We start from the raw sequence: 22,995 nt of genomic DNA, 5'->3' as shown, positions 1-22,995 counted from the left end.
GTTGATTTTGAGTTGCTTTTTCTGAATAAAAATGAATGAAGCAAGCACTTTCTCCTCTGTCCCTGCTATCATTGTCAGAAAAACACACTATATTAAAGAATAGAATGTTGTAGTAACACAAGCACTTTCTCATCTGTCCCTGCCATGATTCTGTTAGAAAAACAGACACAATATTATTTGTTTATTGGTATCATCATCACATGCCTGTTCTACATTTATTGTCCACTTGATGGCACAGTAGAGCAAATGAACCACCATGAAGCTTCAACACATGTGTGACACTATTGGATGGAAAGCCTCAATGCTTCATGAAGCTTCATCTCACCATCACTACTAATGACCCTTGAAGACCGCCCATTAGGGATGCCCTGATCGATCGGCCACCGATCGCTATCGGCCGATAATCAGTATAAATATGCGATCGGTGAATTCCGATAATGAGTCATATTCGCAGATCGCGGAAACCGATCGAAAAACATTATCCAATTCTTAGCGGAGATCTCACTCGCTGTCTGTCTCAGACACACGGATCTGGAAACTGCCGCTCCTCCTCCTCCTCCTCCCTTGCCCCTCCCGCACGCGTGAATACTTTCGGCAAGCAACAAGCCCTTCCGCGTTGCTCTGATTGGCCGAGCACGCGCATGCGCATGAGCCGCGACACGCCCCTTAGCCAGGCAGCAATACTAAGCTCCAGTTAACCTAATTTATACCGTAACGAATCATTAAAAAAATATACCGTTAACTGGAATATGTTGTTTCTTTACACATATGTTGGATTATGTAATTGGTTTGTCATGACAAACCAATAAAAAATCGCGCGACTCGACCCTCCGTGCTCCGATAAGGCTTTCAACAGCGGGGAGAGTATGCTGCCGTGAGCGGCATCGCTGAGCTCATCAACAACCCTCCGTGCGCCGATAAGGCTTTCAACAGCGGGGAGAGTATGCTGCCATGAGCGGCATCGCTGAGCTCATCATGGTGTCCGCTGGACGAAGCCAGAGACGGTCTTATTATGGGGCTTATGCCGAGAAGCAGTAACACAACAGTGAACACATAGTTGCAATGCATCTGTCAGTCGTACTTAACTATGTGTTCACTGTTGTGTTACTGCTTCTCGGCATAAGCCCCATAATAAGACCGTCTCTGGCTTCGTCCAGCGGACACCATGATGAGCTCAGCGATGCCGCTCACGGCAGCATACTCTCCCCGCTGTTGAAAGCCTTATCGGAGCACGGAGGGTCGTTGATGAGCTCAGCAATGCCGCTCACGGCAGCATACTCTCCCCGCTGTTGAAAGCCTTTGACTTGTTGCGTGGTGGCGATGTCTCGCAGATAATACAACTACAAGTATAATTATATAATATATATATAAAAAAATAAAAAGTTTAAAAAAAATTTTTTTTTAATATAAAACGAAAAACGATCGATATTGGATCGGTATCGGCCGATATGGCTCAAGGCGATCGGTGATCGGTATCGGTGGCAAAAAACGTGATCGGGGCATCCCTACCGCCTATGCATGTCTAATACATATAATCTTTGAAAATCATATGCAAGTATACAGGCGCAAATGAGAAAAAGAAATCACAATGGAATCATTGAAAATTCGCTGATTTCCCCCGGTAGTTGAGAGACCAGAGCAGACTTGTGTTTACTTCCTCGACTACTTTTGGATTACCGTAATAAGGCGTATACTGTATGGGAAGAACGGGCAGCTCCTTTCCTTTCAAAATCCTTTTTTCGCAAATACTAAAACAGTTACGGTATAGAGAAGCCATGAATTCACTATGAATTGAAAATGGGGGACCCGATGTAAACAAGACAAACGTCTTTCTCTGGTCTGCATTCCCTTAACACATTGGGTGCCACGCCCCCTTCCGGGAAGTGCATAGGCCTTGCCGCCCATTAACCCCATGTAAGCGCTCACCTTGATTGTAGAGCTAAACCTATATTTTATATAATTTTATGGATTTAATAACGCCGTCGATTGTCAGTGGGTTTCTTCCGGTCAACGTACAAAAAACAGATAATTTTTTCATCTATACATTTCTGTTTTATACCGTGGTGAATGAGTATAGTTTGAGTGATTCTGAGTAATCCCAGAAAAAGACACGAAAACACCATTTTTGTGTAATTCAATAAACACGTTGCCATTCCTCGCTTGGATCAACAATCAATCTGAAATCAACGCTAGATTATCGGTATTATCTTTCATCATGCACGCATGAAAGGGGGGTTGGAGCGGGGTGCACCTCCGTCCCGTGATGTGACCAACGGGATACAGCACTAGGGATGGGTACCGAATTCAGTACTTTTAAAAGGTACTTACCGAAACACATCGGTACTACGGAGTATCGATTCACGTGAGATACCGTTGTCGGTATTACATTTTTTTTTATAAAAATGTATGATTATTTAAAAAAAATGTACAGTATAAGGGCCCGCGTCCACCTGCCTCATATTTATGACCGCAAGCGTCTTTTTTCAATGTATCCCAATGGGGAGGGAGCGTATGCGGCCGCATATAGGAAAAGCGCTGCAGTCGGCTTCTTTTTTCAGCGCCTTTCAGCTTTTTTGTGCGGCCGCACACAGCGTTTAAAGTTGAAACTTTCTGAACTTTTCAGAGCGATGCGCTGAGTGTCTTTTCAGACAACCAATCACAGCCTATCATATCTACCACTCTGTTTGTAACCCGACACCGGAGCTGCCTGCCTGTCTACCCACAAGAGACGGCACAAATAATAATAATAACTACACGAATACACTAATAAAAAGCTAATAAAAAGCAAAGGGCGAACTGTGGTGTCAGGTAATAACAATATATATATATAATTAATATACAATAAAGTATATTAAAATATACTATATGTACAAAACCGCGGTGGTAAAATACGATAAAAGTTATTATTACAAGATGGCTGTCATGTAGGTGTCGCTAGAGTTCTTTCTCTCTCGTCATCAGGTAGGTTGGTGACTGACAGCTCGTTGTCATAGCTACAAAAGGCTTGCGCTGCGTTATTTTTTTCTCACCGCAAGCGCTCCACCCCAGTACTACCAGCGCACTGCCAGCGTTTTTCAGCTGGAAATGTGAGATAGGTGGACGCATGTAGGGATGGGTACCTTTCACATTTGAACCGATACCGGTACCGGTACCTGTGAATCGATACCGGTACCCAATGGTACCTTTTTTTCGGTACTTTAGTCTCAAGAAATTTAATTTACCTACCTCAGTCGAAAAAAAAAAATCCAAACTTCAAATAACTACAAGTTTTCGGCTTGTCATTGCTCCGACTGCTTTGTTGTTGAATCAAGTCAAATCCTAGGTAAGCATATATTGTGCGTGTGAACGTTGACATGAAAATAAAAAAGTAAAAGAAATAAAAATAAAAAAAAAAATCGGTTTCTCACTTGATTCGATACTCGGTAGTACCGACGTCACGTGTTTCGGTTCGGTACCTCAAAAGTACCGAATTCGGTACCCATCCCTAGACGCATGCCCTATGAATTGTTTTTTTATTTAAAATTTATATTATAAGTTGGATGACGTCAAGGTTTCGTTTATCGCAAAACGAAACCGCACGAACGGCATGTTGCGCACAATACATGTTTACCTAGGATTTGACTATAGGTAAAGCAGTCAGGGCAATATGGCAAGTCGAAAACGGTCGCAAGTGTGGTTACACTTTATGAAAATAGATGCTGACAACTCTCTGCAACATTTGTAACGTGACGTGCAAAGCAGGGAAGGGTAATACAAGCAACTTGAGGAAACACTTGGTCAAACACAGCATATTTTTTAAAGCTGAAGATTGTAGCATCTTTGATGCAAAGAAATGCAAGCCTAATGAGCCTCTCTCTTTGGGTGGTTGCAATTCATGGGGACTGGGGAGTATATGTCTCTGATATCTTGGTAGTGGGCAGGTTGTTAGAAAGTGTAGCTCAGTTTCCACATCTGCTCTGTCTGACATGGCTGTTAGCCTAGCCACAGAGCGTCTTTAGAGGAGAGGAGATTGAATCCGGGACACAACGGGACACTGGCTCTGTTCATGGTCACGAATGGATTCCAGCTTCATTTATTTACTACAGATGACAAACGTGTTGTTTCTGTTTTTCTTTTTTACATACTTGCGCCACACGGAACAACTCATCACTACAGCCCAGCATCATATTACTGTAGCCAGTCTCTTGAAACACTACCGTCTATCTCCAAACTTCCACTCCTCTCGAAACGTTCTTTTGCTATGTGCTCGCGCTGCCGCAGTGGGTTTTATTTTTAGCGGTCGGCTTACTCCTTCCATAGTTTCACATATTTGTAACCCGTTTAACGTTCTTAAGCTAACGTTAGCTAACAGTCGGACATAACGTTAGCTCCTAGGGCTACAGTGCAAGCAGAACACCGGCACAACTCAAGACAGAAGAGTAGAGGATGTGATGTCGGTAAACAAGCCTCACACACACCGCAGAGCGGGTCTTCTCCAAAGCGGGGGAGAAGCACACAGTGAGTGGGGAGCGAAAAGAACTGCTAGAATACTCAATGAGCAGCAGAGTAGTTCATTGCTGCTAGATTGTTTGTTTGTTTAATCAGTTGTAAAATACTTTACATCAGTAAGATGTAAATAATAATAAAGTAATAATAATACATTATTTATTTATTAAATATTAAGTTTTGATTTATTTTTTTACAACTGACGTAGGTAGATACAATTTTTAGAGACTAAAGTACCGAAAAAAGGTACCATTGGGTACCGGTATCGATTCACAGGTACCGGTACCAGTATCGGTTCAAATGTGAAAGGTACCCATCCCTACACAGCACGTACACACATACACACAGAGCGATCGCAGGGAAAAAAATATTGGATCAACGCAAGATTGGTAATATAGAGTCCTTACCTGGTCTCTGGTGTACTGCAAAAAGAATAATCCAATTATCTGATCGCCATTCCAGATATCCACAGTGACCCTGTCTCCGACGTTATCCGGCATTGCACATGAACGGGCGGGCGGGGTATCCAAGCCATCCCTACAAGCCCTTGTTTTGAGTGTTTAGAACCCGCCCCCACGCTGCAGCTCGGTAGAGAAAAGAAACCACATTGTTTCAAATGGAGTGCAATAGCGTCCGCAAGGCGTTAGGCTGTGATCTCAGACACATTCAGTACAGCATGCCATTAAGGTGCCTCGATGGATTATGAATGGCAATAGCTAATAAAAGGAAAACAGAGACAAAAACGTAGATCTACGTTTCCGGCACTCAACCGCTGGGCCACAGAAACTTAAATCTATGTGAACGGCAACCAATGTGTTAACAATTGTGTGTATTGAGCCGTACTGTATTGTACCCATTCTGCAATCTGTTTTTTTTTTATCCACTTTTTGTCCCCATTTTCTATTTTTCTCCCATCCCAATTTCGTATTATCCAATTCTTCCCTCCCCTGTTTTGAACGTTGCTAGACTATGCCTCCCACTGGTCGGCTGTAGTGAGGACAGAAGCCTTGCATCACGTGTCCCCTCCGGTGCACGAGGAGGCAGCCTGTCGCATCTTTTCACTGCAGCAGCTCGAACTCAGTGGCGAGGAGTAACGCGTGGGAGGCTCACGCTGCCCCCGCTACTTCCTGTTTCCGCCGCACCGGTGTCACCAAACCGACCTGTAGGAGTCGCTGTCGACAACATCCAATCCCCACCCACCGGCTTTCCGACCCGCTAACACTTGCCAATTGTGTTAGTATGAACGACCAGCCAGCCGGTAGCAACGCCGAGAGCTGGGCTCGAACCCAGCATCTCCTGCGTTAGTGGCGAGCGCCTTCAGGGCTCTACGCTAACCTTTTTCCCAAGGAGCACATGTGCTCCTAAATGAACAAATTTAGGAGCACACAAAGACATTTAAAAGCACACAAAAATATTTAGGAGCACAGTGAAAATATTTCAAGTAACAGAGTTTTATTTTTGTTTTTTTATAAATGTATACTGTGCGTGCATGTGCAAACGGGAACGGGACACACATCTGTGCAATAGCACATACCACCAAAGTCACTGGCCCACTGTGTGCGCGTGTGTGTATCTGCGTGTGCAAACGGGAATGGGACACAGACATTTGAACTATTAAGTGATCAATGCCTACTGTGGCAAAGTTACTTGTAGCCAACAACTAGGCCTAATAAAAAAAACAGTGACATTGAACTACTGCTACAAAAGTAACAGTCACTTAACTTTAGCTTTTGCCCCTTTTATGCATACAATGCCTATGTTTTGGCTAGTGTTGCTCTTCTAGAAAAATTATCCTTTCAGGGTTGCCTATTGAAATACTGTACACCTCCGGTACAGAAACATTGTTTATGAGTTTGCGTGTCAGGTAGACTATTGATTGACAGTCGATTCTGCCAATTACGTCACACCGCTTGCACCCATCTCTGCTGTTGATAACGCTAGCCAAGTTAGCACATACACACACGCACAGTGGGCCAGTGACTTTGGTGTAGGGGTGTAATGCATCGCAATGCATCGATCCTAAGGGGAAAATTCCACTGCATCGATTTGAAAATGTTAGAATCGATTATCGCAATTTCTTTTTTTTATCCACTTTTTCTCCCATTTTCTATATTTTCTCCCATCCCAATTTCGTATCATCCAATTCAACCCTCCCCTGTCACGAACGCTGTTTCTTGCCTCCCACAAGCCGGCTGCAATGTGGACTAAGTCATACATAGCACAAGTCCCCTCCAGTACTTGAGGTAACAGCAGTCGCATCTTTTCACCTGCGCAGCTCGATCTCTCAGTGGCGAGGAGTAACGCGTGGGAGGCTCACGCTGCCCCCGACACTTCCTGATTCTACTGCGCAGGCGCACCAACCGACCTGTAGGAGTCGCTGTCCACAACGCCCGATCCCCACCCTTCAGTTTCCCTCCCCGTAATACGGCCAATGTGTATTACTGCGGGCGACCAGCTAAACTGAAAACAATGTGGAGAGCTGGATTCGAACACGCAAACCCAGCGTCTCCACATTGGTGGCGAGTGCCTTGCCCACTACACCACCTAGCCGCCCCGATTATCGCAATTTTAATGTGTACACAGTGTTATGTTATTCTCATGTCCGTTACAGCCAACACAACGACATATGCTACTGCATCAACGTTAGGGGTGGACGGTATGGTCTAAAATGTATATCACGGTATAATTTGAAGCATAGACGGTAACGGTATATATCACGGTATCAGTGTTTCCGTTAGAATAATTTTTTTTGCCTGATAGGCAGGCTATATAAAGAATGACATCCTCAAGGCATGTAGATTTATAATATTTTAACTTAAAACTAGGCTACTTTTGCGTATAAAGTCATTATATTCCAAATAAAATAAGTCCCGAGTCCGTGCTGCTCCCATTGCAAACAGCCGGGCTGGATGCTGGATTTTGCTAGAAGCATATGTAGCTGCAGAGCCGCAGAGCCTTTCAGGTCTGGTCACAGCTTTCAGCCGTTGGGTGGGGGGGCGCTGTTGAGCGGACCTGACCTGAAAGCGCCGCTGGCTCTGCAGCTGCATGCTATTCGCAAATCCACTGCTGAAGCTGTCCTCCCGGCTCCCGCTGCAGCCGTCGTTATCATAACACTACACGCATATCATAATGTTTACAGCAAACTGTAGTTGATCACCAGGTATGTTTTATTAACGTAGAATAATTCATATAAGAAAAACGATCATCTCTTACCTTTCTCCACTGGTTAAAAATGCCAGGAACTGAAATTGAAACTTGCTGTGCGCCGCGGTGATATGTGTTTATTATGAAATGACAATTGCGTGTTGACACGCCCACTGCGCGAAGCCTCCTAAATAACTTTTTCCAGTTTGCACATATCTATTATCTATGACTAATTCTATCTATTTTTAGGGGCAAATGCGATTGAAATAGTCGCGCTGTGGTTACATGACGTCATTGCTATTTTAGAGCTGCTCTACCGGTTACACGGTATAGTAAAAATCCATACCGTAGAGCAAATTAATACCGTTTATACCGTATACTGTTTATACCGTCCACCCCTAATCAACGTTATGATTAACAACGCAAGGCATTAGTTTTGTTGCATTAACGTTATATTACTATTGCTATCGATAAATCTAGGTGTTCTAAAATCTATTGCTATTGGTAAGACTAGAATAAGTTACATAAAACTTAATGTTACCGTCTCGGAAAAGCCTTGCATAGCGCAATGGCGGACTTTCCGGAAGTAAAAAAGCAAATGAAAGCTTCCGATTGGTCATTTCCTTTCTTTCCCTTGAAACCGGTCAGGTCACTCTACTGTGATTGGACCGTTGGCTTGAGTGCAATGTGGGACTTGTAGTTTTTTAACGATTAGCAGCAGAGGAGGCGCCCGGAAGAGAGTGTGCTTCGCAGAGGGGCCGTTGAGCCCCCATCTCCTGTGAGGTGGCCGGGTTCCGGCCCTGGTTCCCCCGCCAGGGGACAGTCGGCCGATAGGCCGACAGTTCCTCTGGTGGCCGGGGATTTGCGTCGCAGACTCTTTGCCTCGCTCTCGTCGTAAGACGCAGAGCAGCGGGGGTGAACGGCCTAGTTGTAGTGTTGTGCTGGAGCCGAGCAAGAGTTCTCTCGCCTCTTCTCCATTTCCGATGGAAACTAAGGATTACATGGAGGGGGCGGGAGCTCTCTTGTTCGAAGGCCCGGCGGAGACGTGTTACTCTCCCCCTCGGGGAGTGGCAGGGAGTGCTACGTCTCCCTGGGGTTCCTTGTACTCTGGGACTGGATTAGAACCTCCACCCCCGAGACGAGATGCCCAGCTATCTGCCGTGTCGTACGATGGCGCCCGGTGCAGCCTCCCGTACGTGAGTGACGTGAGTGGAAGAAGGTATGCAAGGGGAGTTGCTTGCCTTGTTCTGCGAGCTCATGGCGGCCGCCGCAGCCGCTAATGGTTCACACACACATATTCTTAGGGGCAAATGAAAGTAAAATGGTCGCACTGTAGAGCCCTGGCCTTGCCCACTGCGCCAATCAGCCGCCCCCCATTCTGCGAGCTGTTAAATAATGTTTTCATTCATTCATTCAAGCAGCAGTGGTAAATGGGCCCCTGGAGGGGCCGGTAGGTTTTGAAGGGTTTAACACATTAGGAGCAAAGGCATGAGGAGGGACAATTCCTATTCAAAACAGAACTAACGTTGGGTAGTAGTAGCCTAACCAAAAGTGTAACGTTGTTGTAATCTCAAATTAACTGTACTAGTCTCATTGTATGCTTTCTAAATGATTCCCTACTCCCTACTGGGTTCCATCCTAGAGGAAAATATTTCCTGTGACAAAATGGCATCCAATGTAATCAAAAAAGTCAACCAACAAACTAGAGTCTTGTACCGGATCTCCTCTCTGGTAAATATTCGTGCCACTGTCAACTAAAGCGAGCACTCGGAAGACACGCACCGACAGTCGGCGCAGTTGACATTTTCCAAGTGGGGGAAAATAAATCCTCTTCGTCCCGACTGTGTCCCGGCCCCGTGGAGGATTTTTCTTCATCCCAAATACATATTTTATTTCCCCCGGGACGACGGGACGGTGTTAGTCTCAAGCCCTGTCGTCGTATACCATTATCGATCCCCAGGTACTGGTTCAAATGTGAATGGTACCCAACCCTAACTGTTCAAAACTAAACGTCCCATTAAACTAAATAGTTCAGATAGCTCCTGATATCAATGTCTTATAACACTGAGTCGATGCGTATTCGAGCTGAGGGCACGCTGAATATAGTCAATAGGGTCCAGCTGCAGCGCCGGAGAATCCTGGCCGTAGCTGGAGGGTAGAGCTGCCGCGGTATTGATATTTTCCTTACCGCACGAATTTGCTAAATATTTCCTACCGCCGCGGTAATTACCGCACAGTGCGCACAAAAAAAAAGTTTGAATGCATTTTTTTTTTTTTTTTTTTTAGTAGTCTACTCTTATAGCCTGCCTCTAGTCTAATGGCGCTTTTCCACTGCATATTACCTACTCGACTCGACCCGCTTTAGGCACCTGGTACTTCGTTCCTTTTCCACTGCAGCCAGGTACTACTCCGTTTGGGGAATGGGGATGCAGGCGGGGCCGCCGCCGCTCGCTTGTGTACACTGAAAGCTCCGTGGGCATAGATGTCCGAGGGCTTGCAGCAAGCCAGAGTTTAACACAGTTTCAATCAATCAATCAATAACAACATTAACCAGACTCTCGTTGCGTCTATTCTGCCAAAGCTAACGTTACCTCTCATTGTGTATTCTACCAAGCAAACCCGGGTTTAACGTTACCTCTTGTGTATATCGGATAACAACAACAAACTTAACACATCAGCGATCTTGTTGTGACACTAAACTCTCCGCTCGGTGGTAAATTGGGTTGATGTCGGTTTTGTTTCATCAATAAATAAGGCAGAATACACAGTGAATCCATTCTTTTTTGTTTATTGCACTTGGTTCTGTCGCAAACAAATCCTGAATGAAATGCATCCTTAGCGAGGCAGTAAAGATGGCGGCGTTCTGTTTTCGTTCAGAGGCTACAAAGTGTGACGCGTCGAGTAGGGGGTATCTGCAGAGCCGCAGAGCCAACTTTATTATTATGATAAAAAACAGCGGTGACGCGGTATTCAGCCTAACTCTGCGGTGAGCGTGATGCAACAGCGATACCGCGGTAATGCGGTTATCGCGGCAGCTCTACTGGAGGCTACAGTATAGGGTCCAGCTGCAGCTCCTGAGAATCCTGGCCGTAGCTGGAGGCTACTCGAGTACACACAGACAGTGGAGCTGGTTGCATATAGCGAGCATTTTGACTTGTTGCGTGGTGGCGATGTCTCGCAGATAATACAACTACAAGTATGATTATATAATATATATATTTTATTAAAAAAAATTATATAAAATTATTTTTTTTAAATCAAAAACAATCGATATAAATAATGGTAAAATTGTTTGTTTTTTTTGCCCCTAAATTTCTCATTTAGGGGCAAGTGTGCCCCTAGTGAAAAAGCTTAGCGTACAGTAGTGGTTTAATCTAAACAATCTTTTAATACAGTCCGGGTTGTGTAGCCCCTTAGCTACAATCACTATTGCCTGTTTGAAGGATATCATCCTCAAACACATATACACCACCTACACGCCTATTCTCAGTCCTTGCCCCACAATGGTGGAATGAACTACCCACCCCAGTTAGGACAGCCGAATCCCGTCCAATCTTTCGCCGTCGACTAAAGACGCACTTCTTCAACCATTATCTGAAATAAAATAAAATAAAATAAATCTAACCCTAACTACTATTACTGTCATGCACTTGTCCTAATAAACTAACCTACACTGTAACACGCAACACTTTGATGAATATTGTTACTCAGCTGATAGAGTTGTGCCCTTCCTGATGACTTGTCGTACAGAACTTGTAAGTCGCTTTGGATAAAAGCGTCAGCTAAATGACTAAATGTAAATGTGAATGTAAATGCCTTGTAGAATACCACACATAAGAAAGAAAGATACTGGGATGAATAAACAAAATAGGAAATATGTAGAAATGTAGAAATGCATGCAATACATAAATAAATATGAATCTCCATATATGAAATAGAACATTTAGATAAGGTGCTACTGAGATGTTTTGGTGAGTTCTTTGTTTTTTTGTGGAAGTAGCCCTTCTTAAAAATGCATGAACATTCACTGATAATTGGTCTGTAGTAGGGATGCCCCGATCACGTTTTTTGCCACCGATACCGATCACCGATCGTCGTGAGCCATATCGGCCGATACCGATCGTTTTTGATTAAAAGAAATTAAAATTTATTTTATATAAAAACTTTTTTTTTTTTTATAAAATATATATATTATATAATTAGACTTGTACTTGTATTATCTGCGAGATATCGCCACCACGCAACAAGCTCCACTGTCTGTGTGTACTCTAGTAGCCTCCAGCTACGGCCAGGATTCTCCGGAGCTGCAGCTGGAGCCTCGAGCTACGGCAAGGATTCTCCGGCGCTGCAGCTGGACCCAGGCTGGACCCTAGTATTGGTTTAACGTTAAATCACATTCACAAGCCCTCAGCTCCAATACACATCGAATCAGTGTTATAAGACATTGATATCAGGAGCTATCTGTGGCTACTGCTAGCCGGATATATAACGTTAATACAACGCCTCAGTGAATTATTTAGTTCAATGGGACATTTCGTTTTGAACAGTGACCTAGCTTGCGCTAACGTAACGTGAGCTAACAGCTAACAGCTAACAGGTATCATACACTCTACTAGACTTTGTGGAGCGTTTGTTGATGTCAGGAGCTATCGGTAGCTGGTCGGCTAGATACCGTTCGGTTAGACAATGCCTCATCATGTATTAAACTAAAAGTGAATAGTTGACTGGGTCATTTTGTAACTGTAGCTAAGCTAACGTTAGCTCAGGGAGACGCCGACACCCCGTCCTCCCGTGTTTACATGCGTGCGGGAGGGGCTGGACTCGAGAGCAGACACCGCACCACCGGTGTCTGAGACAGAACTCAGCGACAGCGAATGAGATCGGGTTTGACGATCGGTGAAAATAAAACATTATCACAGATCACCGATCGCATATTTATACTGATTATCGGCCGATATCGATCGGGGGCCGATCGATCGGGGCATCCCTAGTCTGTAGTGGAGTCTACAAGGTAGCCGGACCTTGTAGACTGACATAATTCTGTGCATAGTTTAGTCTACACAGGCCATATTTCAAATAATCAAAATCTTACTTCATTCATCTTAAACATTCTTGATTTGGGGGATTGGTAGTTCCCATGAAATCTGAAGTTGTTCAAACGACAACAGCGATCCACCTTGAATTAAATCACACAGCCGTGTTGGCTGTGTCACAGTCACGAAAGGGGCTACTTAATTCATTAATCCAATCCACTTTATTTATAGAGCACATTTAAAAACAACAAAGTTTGTCAAAGTGCTGTACAAGTCCCACAACATAAGATAAAAAAAAATAAAAAATCATTATATCTAAAGAAAATTAATTTTTTTTAATTCGAAGCTTCGAATTAAAATCGAAGCTCGGCCCCGAAGCTTCGATTGCCAAAAAAAATCGAAGGTCAGCCCTAGTAACTATATGCATCATTGTTTACAACTGGACACGGACGCGTTAAACTAACCTAAAGTTAGTTGTTCACCAACAATCTACAGACACAAACAAACACAGAACCGGACTGTTATATTAAAATAATTGATTGCCGTTTAACACGTCCGTGTCCAGTTGTAAACAATGATGCATGTAGTTACTGTGTGTTGTTGTAGCCACCGGTTAATTCGCGATTTTTTATTGGTTTGTCATGACAAACCAATTACATAATCCAACATATGTGTAAAGGCACAACATATTCCAGTTAAGGGTATATTTTTTTAATGATTCGTTACGGCGTAATCAATACTTCCATTTGTATAAATTGCCTTAAGCGGAGCCTGGCTGAGGAGCTGGCTCAGGAGCTGGCTGAGGAGCGCGTCGCGGCTCATGCGCGCGCTCGGCCAATCAGAACGCAAAACGGCAAGAGAGAACATACATAGGTCTCTCTGTTTTACTCCAATTATTTTGGAGCACACTTTCACTATGTACTGTAGGCAGGGCACGAAATTAACTTTTTGACTCACCGGCCAGTGGCGGGTAGATGGGAAGAATCTACCCGCCAAGCATATTTCTTACCTGCAAATTTTTTTTTAATAAAAAATATATATATATTTTATATAAACAAATTCTTTTTAATAAAATATATATTATATAATCATACTTGTAGTTGTATTATCTGCGAGACATCGCCACCACGCAATAAGTAAAAATGCTCGCTATCTGCAAACAGCTCCACTGTCTGTGTGTATACTTGAGTAGCCTCCAGCTCCAGCAAGGATTCTCCGGCGCTGCAGCTAGGCCCTATATTCAGCTAGACCCTACATTCAGCATGCAAGGATTCTCCGGCGCTGCAGCTGTACCCTATTGGTATAATGTTACGGTTCTTTGGTCAAATCACATTCAACATGCCCTCAGCTAGAATACGCATTGAATCAATGTTATAAGACATTGATATCAGGAGCTATCTGTAGCTACTGCTAGCCTGCTAGATAACGTTAAGACAATTTAGTTTACTGGGACATATAGATCTAACGTGAGCTAGCTAACGTGAGCTTGCTAACGTGAGCTAGCTAATGAGGGAACTGAGGTATTATGCACTCGAGTCGACTATTGCTGGAGCATTTGTTGATATCAGCAGCTATCAGTAGCTAGCCAGCTAGATACCGTTAGACAATGCCTCGTCATGTATTAAACTAAAAGTGAATAGTTGACTGGGTCATTGTTTAAACAGTAACGGTAGCTCATGGAGGTCCGCTCTAGACTAGAGCAGACTGCCTCTGTGTTGATACGAGCAGAAGCCAATAGTATCCCGCTGCAGGGCTGGGCGCATATGACTCGTTGCCACGTTTTTTTTTCAAAATAAGAGTATCATACGAACCGAATGTTGCTAACTGCCGGAGCCATCGATATTATGACTGGAGCTGCGCTTGGGGCGGAAATGAGACCCGCACAGATTTTCAAAATAAGAGTATCGTTATGAACTTGATTGATTGATTACACGCCACACGGCGGGCAGACCTCTCAGTGGGAGGCGCCAAACGTAAAAACTGAGCGCCAATGGCGGGTGGCGGGCTCTAAATTCACCCCCTGACTGTAGGCTGTTCCTATCTTTAATGGACAGGCCACTGAACCAGCAGATAAAAGAAAAAGTTAGGAGGCTTTCAATAAAAGAACTATAAAAAGCGATCAGGATCTTCGCACTAACATTAAAAGAGTTCAGCTTTCTCAGCAGGTAGATCCTCTGCTGACCTTTTTTAACAATAGACTCTGTATTTAAGTTGAACTTCAGTTTACAGTCAAACACAGTTCCCAGGTATTTGTACGATTCAACAATCTGGACGTCCTCATCGTGAATTACACTAGCTACACTGGCTTGATGATCGGGGTTGTGTCTGAAGTCAATTATCATGTCCTTAGTCTTAGAGACATTGAGGTCCAAGTAATTCTCATCACACCAATTCACAAAGTCGTGGTATTGTACCCATTCTGCAATCTGTTAAATAAAGTTTTCATTCATTCATTCATTCCCATCAGATTCCAATGAGCTAGTAGCTACATTGCATTGCTTGTTTGTCATCCAACGTTTGATCGTTTGGACGATCAAAATATTAACATTATAGTTAATGTTAACACTGATGTCACGTGACGTCAGGACGATTCCGCTATGCATTTGGATTGACGTTCCTAATTTATGCAAATGACATGTCGTCAGCTTGTGACTGCAACTTGTTCCTGTTTGCGGACGACTCAGACCCTGCTGGTCTCTGACAAGAACAAGTTACAGGTTGAAAAAACCCTCAGCTCGGAACTAGGCAAAATCTGCATATGGCTCGCTGATAACAAACTATCATTACACATGGGCAAAACAGAGTCCATTCTCTTCGGTTCAAATAACAAACTCAGCAAGACCGACGGCTTCTCAGTTACAGTGGGTGACAATATTGTCACAAGGAAAGAAGAGATTACCTACAGTACCTGGGTTCCATCCTAGAGGCAAATCTTTCCTGTGACAAAATGGCATCCAATGTAATAAAAAAAGTCAACCAACAAACTCGATTCTTGTACCGGATCTCCTCTCTGGTAAACAAGAATACCCTGAAGACTCTGGCAGATTTATTTTATTTTTTTTATTTTATTAGGGATCCCCATTAGCTGGTGCGATAGCAACCAGCTAGTCTTCCTGGGGTCCACACACAAAAAACATACAAAAACAATCACTATTGCAAAAACAAAATTATTAAAAGTCAGTACACACAATGCATAATGAAACTACTGTAACAATTAAGATAGCTAAAATTACATTAGTGTAAAACAAAAACAAAAAATTACTTTACAGTGTTAAAAACAATTTAAAAACTATTTAAGATTATTTTAAAAAGTGAATCTACTGTAAATGCAGCAGAGGTTCCGAGGCAGGCCATTCCAAAGAGTTAATGCTCTAAAAATAAAAGATCTCCCCAAAGCGCTGGTTCTAGGACCTGGCAATTCAAGCTGCCCTAGTGTAATGCTAGTGTAATGCTTGTGCACAGTATTACTAAAAACAATCTGATTATGTATAAAAACAGGAGTTTTACTGCTCATGACCAACTTGAACAGCACAAGTATATTAAAAGACAATCTATTTTCAACCTTAAGCCAAGAGAGGCGGGCATGCATACGGCTCACATTAGACCTTAGTGAGCAGCCCAGTACCAACCGTGCTGCCCTGTTCTGGACCACCTGGAGCTTCCTGAGGTCACCACTGGCAGCAGATGACCACATCGCAGAGCAATAGTCAAGATGACATAAAACTAAACGTTGCACTATCTGACATAAAAGGGGACGGGCAACAAAAGAAGCACATTTCCTGGAAATACCAATTGCTCTTCCCATTTTTAAAACAATATAATTAATATGCTGAGACCAAGACAGAGTGCAATCCAGCATCACTCCAAGGAGTTTAGTACTTTCAACTTGTTGAACTGCCGAATTACACAAGTTTAAATTAAGCTTTGGATTTGTAGATAACCTGTGCCTTGTTCCCAGTACAATACATTTAGTCTTGGAGATATTAAGGACAAGTTTATTACATACTACCCAGTTATGCACAACTTTAAGTTCTCTGCTCAAAACTTCATTAAGTACATTACATGATGGTGCAGCGTAATACAATGTTGAATCATCTGCATAAAGAACTGTTGTAGCACATTTGGTAGCCCAAGATAGGTCATTAGTAAATACAGAGAAGAGCAAAGGTCCTAGGCAGGAGCACTCATTCAAGGGTACTACGACTATGCTTGCACCTCATGGTACCAAAGCACCTCAAAGGCGCTAAAAACACAATTACAAACATCTCAAAACAAACTGGTCAGACTACTGCTTGACCTTACTCCTAGAACCCACCTCACCCCTGCCCACTTTGACAACCTAGGATGGCTTAGAGTAGACGACAGAGTACAGCAACTTGCAATGGGCCTGGTCTACAAGATACACTACACGACCAAGGTACCCATGTACATGTCAAAATACTTCCCAAAGGTCAGTGAATATACCACGATCACAACACCAGAGGGAGCTCCACAAATCATGTTAAACCCAGATTCGGCTCAAACAAGGGACTAAACATGTTTCGCAATTATGCCACATCAATGTGGAACGCCCTACCCAAAGCTGTAAAGGAATGTGAATCACTACCCACTTTCAAAACCACTCTCAAAGAACACCTACGGGAGACTGCAATTCGAAACTGGCCACATAAATGTCCTAACCCAATACCCTCCAATGTACAGTAAATGACTAAGTATGGTATGTCATAAATTTATAGATGTAGCAGTAGTCTATCTGTATGTCGTGTGTGTCATATGTTATGATGAATTGAAAATGGGGACCCTGATGTAAACTAGACGAAAGTCTTTCTCTGGTCTGCATCCCCTTAACAATTGTATATTGAGCTGTACTGTACTGTACCCATTCTGCAATCTGTTAGCGAATTTGACAGCTAGCAAGCACAGTAGATAATAAATGCATAGTTATATCACAACACACTAAACGTGTAACCGTTAAACTACTAACGATATAACAACACATACCTTGTTGTGGTCTACAAATATGTCTGTAAACCTATTTGTCTATTGAAACATTTATGAAACACTCAAAATGACACAGTAAGAAATGAATATAGCTTGTAGCTAATGTAACGTTAACTTACAGCAGTAGCTACGGTGCGAATATCACGGTCGTCTTCTTCAAAACGAATGGGAACACGGGCGGCGTAATGTCTAACGTTAGATGTTTATGGCTGTTGTTGGGCATGATGAGTGAATACAATATTTTCTAAATCTTTGCATCAAATAACAACACTACAAGGGCGTCAGCTCACAGGCTAGGCCCATGGCTACGGCTGTATCACGCAAGCAACAACGTTGTTTAGACATCCGATCAGAAATGTTCAGAATAAAAGCTCTCAAGTCAGCTCCAACAAAAAGCATCACACCGAATAATATCAATATGCCGAGTTTGATTTTGCTACAATGCTTTATTTCGTTTTGGTACCGCTTCGATAAAAAGCCAGTTTACTTGTGTGTATTGAGCCGTACTGTATTGTACCCATTCAATCAATACTATAATTGATTGCGCTTTTATTTTGAAGGCAAAATCGCTAAACCGGAAGTTATCAGCTTGACAACTGTTGGCCATCTGCAAACTTTAGACACAAGATCGTAGGGCCCGGAAGAAAATGTTTACATTAATTATCTTGTATGTTTAGCGTGTGGGAGTGGTTACGTTTTGGGATAGGTTTATAAACAACTTTTAAGATTAAAATGTATGACAACTGGCGTCTGGCGGCTTTGCAGTTTGGCAAAACTGACCCTTTACATATATATAAGATGAACAGTTTTGGACCCAACACTGACCCATGGGGGACACCACAAGCAATGTCCAAACATTCAGATTTATAATCTCTCATCGTCACAAATGGTTGTCTTTTATTTAGATAGCTTCTCACTCAGTCCAATACGTCCCCAATACCCCCTGATCCCATATCGTTCCAATTTCCTGATTAATATATCATGATTAATAGTATCAAATGCTTTTTTTTTTTTTTTTTTAGATCAATGGAATACTCTGTATGTCATATATGTTATGATGAATTGAAAATGGAGGACCCTGATGTAAACAAGACGAAAGTCTTTCTTTGGTCTGCATCCCCTTAACAATTGTATGTATTGAGCTGTACTGTACTGTACCCATTCTGAAATCTGTTAATACAATTTTCAATCAATCAATCAAAAAACTCCAGCTACATGTTCAATGAGTTCTATTAATGCTAGTGATGTTGACCGATGTGTTCTGAATCCATACTGGCTATCGGTGAGTAAATTATGTTTATCAATGAATTTATCTAATCTGTTGTTGAAGAGTTTTTCTAATATTTTTTAAAACTGAGGAAGTACAGGACTATAATTTGTGAAGTGGTGTTTATCTCCAGTCTTGAACAGAGGTATGACTTTTGCTATTTTCATTTTATTTGGAAATCGACCAGTTTTGACTGATAAATTGCAGATGTGCGTGAGTGGTTTTGAAATCCCACAAATGAAATGTTTTACTATTTTCATATCTATTTCATTACTGTCTGTAGATGTCTTGTTTTTACATTTATTAGTAGTTTCTATAATTTCATTGTCATCTACCGCTTTCAGAAACATTTAACTAGGATTTCTTTCAATATAATTGTCATTTATGTCTTCAGGAGTCACTGGATCTGGTCAACACGCGTGTATACCAAACCCAGCCGCATTTTTCTGAGACGCTCTCTGATTGGCACTGACTGACGCTCTCTGATTGGCCACTGACGCGTTTGCCCAATCCGTGACGAGCTGTGTCTTTGCCCATTTCCACGTCAAACAGCCTGCAAACTACCTGGCGTTCTATCGCCATGCTCTAAGACAAACTCTAACCTTAACCAACTTCGAAAGAGTGCCTAAGCACTCTAAGACAAACTCTAACCTTAGCCAACTTCGAAGAGTGCCTAAACCAGTGTAGAAACAGGCGTCGGCCAATCAGAGAGCGTCTCCGAGAAATGCGGCTGGGTTTGGTATTCACGCGGTCAACACCATAGATATATATAGATATCTATGGTCAACACTGCTCAAAACGGCGTTATTTCCGTATTTGGCTGCCTGGTGCGCCTGCGCTGTGATCACAGCGCATGCGCATCATGCACCCAACGCTGGAAATAATGCAGTGTTGACCAGTTTATACTCCTTCTTTTTCTTTCGGCTTTTCCCGTCAGGGGTCGCTACAGCGGATCATCCGTTTCCATCTGTTTCTGTCATCTGCGTCGTCCTCCGTCACTCCCACTGCCTGCATATCCTCCTTCACTGTGTCCATAAACCTCCTCTTGGGCCTTCCCCTCCTCCTCTTTCCTGGCAGCTCCATCTCCAGCATCCTCCTCCCGATGTACCCCACCTCCCTCCTCTGCACATGTCCAAACCATCTAAGTCTTGCTTCTCTCACTTTCTGCCCGAACTGCTCAACATGAGCCATTCCTCTGATGTAGACATTTTCGATTTTGTCCAACCTTGTTACTCCCAGAGAGAACCTTAACATCTTCATCTCTGCCACATCCAGCTCCGCCACCTGCTTGTTGTTCAGCGCCACTGTTTCTAGACCATACAGCATAGCTGGTCTCACTACCGTGCTGTAGACCTTTCCCTTTACTCTTGCTGGTACCCTTCTATCGCAGATCACCCCTGTCATCCTTCTCCACTCGCACCACCCGGCCTGCACTCTCTTCTTCACCTCCCTACCACAGTCCCCATTACTTTGGACTGTTGACCCCAAGTACTTAAACTCGTCCACTTTTGGTATCTCTACTCCTTGCATCATCACCACCCCTCCGTCTTCCTTCCCATTCACACACATATACTCGGTCTTGCTTCTGCTCACCCTCATCCCCCTTCTCTCCAGTGCATGCCTCCACTTCTCCAGGTTATCTTCCACCTGCTCCCTGCTCTCACTTAAAATGTTTATTAGCAACGCCAAGCTTTCAAACCACCCCGGTTTTGTGTGTGAAACCTTAGTGCAACTGTGAGTACCTTGGACATTTCTCTGTGATAAATTTAGAACTGAACCATTATCTGAAATGATAATATAAAAAAAAAAAAAAATCTAACCGGTCCCTGACTAACCTTACTGTCATGCACTTGTCCTAATAAACTAACCTACACTGTAACACGCAACACTTTGATAAACATTGTTACTCAGCTGATAGAGTGGTACCCTTCTTGCTGTCTTGTCGTACAGAACTTGTAAGTCGCTTTGGATAAAAGCGTCAGCAAAATGACAAAATGTAAATGTATTGTGGCAATTCCAGGTGTAGGGGTGGCAGAATAAACAACACACAGACAGGTTGCAGTTCCCAAAATCATACTTCTTTATTTTCCACTAAATAATAACTGCTTTCTGGCATGGATCTGTCGGCCGGGCGGCGTCTCCGCTCTGTGGCCTCTCGCCTTGCGCTGCTACGGGAGACTGACGCCCCGAACTCACTGCTCACGAATGAATTTCACGTGCGGCTCCCTCGTGAGATCGCGCGCCTGGTCAGGCACACTGGACCTACGACTTGAGCGTGCGGAAGCGCACCGAGGAAGGCATATTTACATTGGGACAGCTGTAAATGCCTAGTCTATATGCGAAGTCAGTCATTTTAGAATGATGATCAGTGTGACTGTACTCCTGAAAGAGCAGCGTGTAGCCCCAGCAGCAGCAAGAGCTTATTATTATTATTATTATTATTATTATTATTATTATTATTATTATTATTATTATTATTATTATTATTATTATTATTATTATTATTATTATTATTATGCAACATTGTAATAGTTATAGGTATAAACAAACATACAGACAAACATTCAAGGCGTTTATTTGCAGATACAGACACAGCTGGTTGAACAACATCTATATCTGTGGTAATAATGCAGATATTCAATTGTATTTCTGTGACAATGCGCGTGGCGCGCCGCCTCAAATAGGATCGAGGCGAAAAAATTGCTTGCCGCTCGCCAGCCACTCGGGAGGCGCGCTCCCGCTCGCGGCCAGTGTGCCTACTATCGTCCGTTAACATGGGAGCGGAAGTGAAGAGGCAGCCGCCCGTCCGTCCGTCCGTGTTCATTCGTGAGCAGTGTGCTCGGGGCATGAGAGGGGGCTCCGCGGCTCCATCAAGTCCCCCCTCCTCAACAGGCGCACCGTGCCGTGATTGGATAATCACTCCTGATGATCCTCTAGCGACAGGTGCGTCCGGAAGCGGACGCCCCAAATATGCACAGCGCCCAGCCATTGGGTCGCTACGTAACGTCCTTCAATCACCAAGCCCAGGGGTGGCTTGGGGTTGCCACAGTATGTAATGTAGAACGAACAGTTCGTAAATAACCAGTGCTTCAGAGTGAATGTTCCCATGGCTAGTTAGGTCGAGCAAGTGACTGCAGTCACGAAAGGGGCTAGGCAGTCCCCATAGAAAATTCAAAGTTAACAGGACCAAATCATCAGTTTCTTATTTATTTATTTAACCTTTATTTAGCCAGATAAAACATTGATCTGGTCCAAGAGGCCCCAACAGGAGTACAAATATACATATATACACATATACATACATATATATATACACACACATATACACCAATAACAAAATAAAAACACAGTTAAGAATCATACACATAAGCAAATAAACAAACAAACAAAGCCCATGTACATAAGAAAGAAACAGTTAATCTCTAGTCTTTACAGTTTTCTTCGATTGCATAAACACTCAAATCAAAAGTATTACACAATTATCAAAACCTTACACTCAAGGAGCAAAACATAGGCCCAGATTTGCACCCCTATAAGCACAATGTCAGCCTCACACTTTTTGCAAAACAATACACACAGTGATTTGCAAAACACTAAACAAACTTGCATTACATTAGACACAGAATGTTAGAGATATTTAAATGTGCTTCAAGATGCACTTTATCCAGTATTCAAAGAACAACAAGACAAAATGTTTCTTATTACAAGTTCTGCAGTACAGGGAGTGTCTCTATGTCAGAGCACACTGGAGAGCACTTCCCGTTTTACAGCAGTTTTATTAACAAGCGTGGACACAAGAACATCATGTGACAATTGGGCGCAAAGAGACAGTTAATAGAGCAGACAGTTAATTCTGTGAGACAGGTTACCTTCTGCTGACTATACATTTAGTTGCAAACGGAAACCTGCACAGGACATAGCCTTGTGTTAGGGGGAGAGAGGAACTTCCTGTTTCTGAGGCGAAGTGCACCTCTAAGAGACATGTTAAATTGTAGACACATTTTAGTAGAAAAAGGGGGTAACCACTGCGCTCAGACAGGTGCGTAGTCCAACATTAATTAAGTT

General features: G+C 43.1%; 1 protein-coding gene across 1 annotated transcript in view; it reads right to left on the bottom strand.

Annotated features, from left to right (window-relative positions):
• The window catches only part of LOC311234088 (uncharacterized protein), a 33,356-nt gene extending 15,414 nt beyond the window's left edge, over positions 1 to 17,942 (bottom strand). Inside the window, exon 1 of the mRNA XM_084321199.1 lies at positions 17,783 to 17,942. The gene's annotated coding sequence lies outside the window, so the exon portion shown is untranslated. The remainder of the gene's footprint in view (positions 1 to 17,782) is intronic.
• Positions 17,943 to 22,995: the final 5,053 nt, after the last annotated feature.

The sequence above is a fragment of the Notolepis coatsorum genome, assembly GCF_963971535.1.
Source record: "Notolepis coatsorum genome assembly, chromosome: 1".
In the NCBI taxonomy this organism is placed as follows: Eukaryota; Metazoa; Chordata; class Actinopteri; order Aulopiformes; family Paralepididae; genus Notolepis; species Notolepis coatsorum.
The sequence above is the reverse complement of the archived record's forward strand: the minus strand, read 5'-3'. Positions and strand labels throughout refer to the sequence as shown.